Here is a 691-nt window from a genome sequence, read left to right on the forward strand (position 1 = left end):
CCCTCCCCCCCCGCCTCTCTCGCTCTCAGAACTAAGGAAGTAGATTATACGTATTAATATTTAGTGCAGATCACATTCACTGAGCTACGAGTACACTCTCACGTAGCACCTCTTGCTTCACGTACACTTTGTCACGAACAAATCCGTGACGAGTTCACTGGCAGCTCGCCTCCACCGCACACAGGGTTAGTCACACGAGGAAATATCGACACATTGTACACGGTGGAAAACTGAGTGATTACATTATCATGGGATATTAAGAAGGTGATTGTATACGCGATCAGTAGTTGATAGTTTATTGATAGTGTTAGGTGTTTTGTGTAGAGACTTCAGTGTAGCTTCAGTATACGGGTTGGAGGAAGGTCCGAGTCGGGTAGCGAGGAGGTTAGGTGGAGCCGAGAAGAGCGGCTCGGTCCTCGGAGGCGGCACGCAGAGACTCGCCACGTTGCTTGGTTAGACGGTGAGGGTAACTGAGATAATGGGTAACGTAGGTCATTGTTTGGTATTCTGGTTGTTGCAAACGGGAGGTGGCGGTTGCTCCATTCGTAGCTCTGGGTGACACATGATATTAGAAGGGGGGCAATACAACCGGTGCCACTTCCCGAACACATCCATTTACATTAAGCTAAGGTGTGGCTTACATGGACGTTGGAGAACGGGAATATGCCTTTGCCAGTGGAACCGTGTCGTT

Source organism: Penaeus monodon, chromosome 15 (assembly GCF_015228065.2).
Source record: "Penaeus monodon isolate SGIC_2016 chromosome 15, NSTDA_Pmon_1, whole genome shotgun sequence".
NCBI lineage: Eukaryota > Metazoa > Arthropoda > Malacostraca > Decapoda > Penaeidae > Penaeus > Penaeus monodon.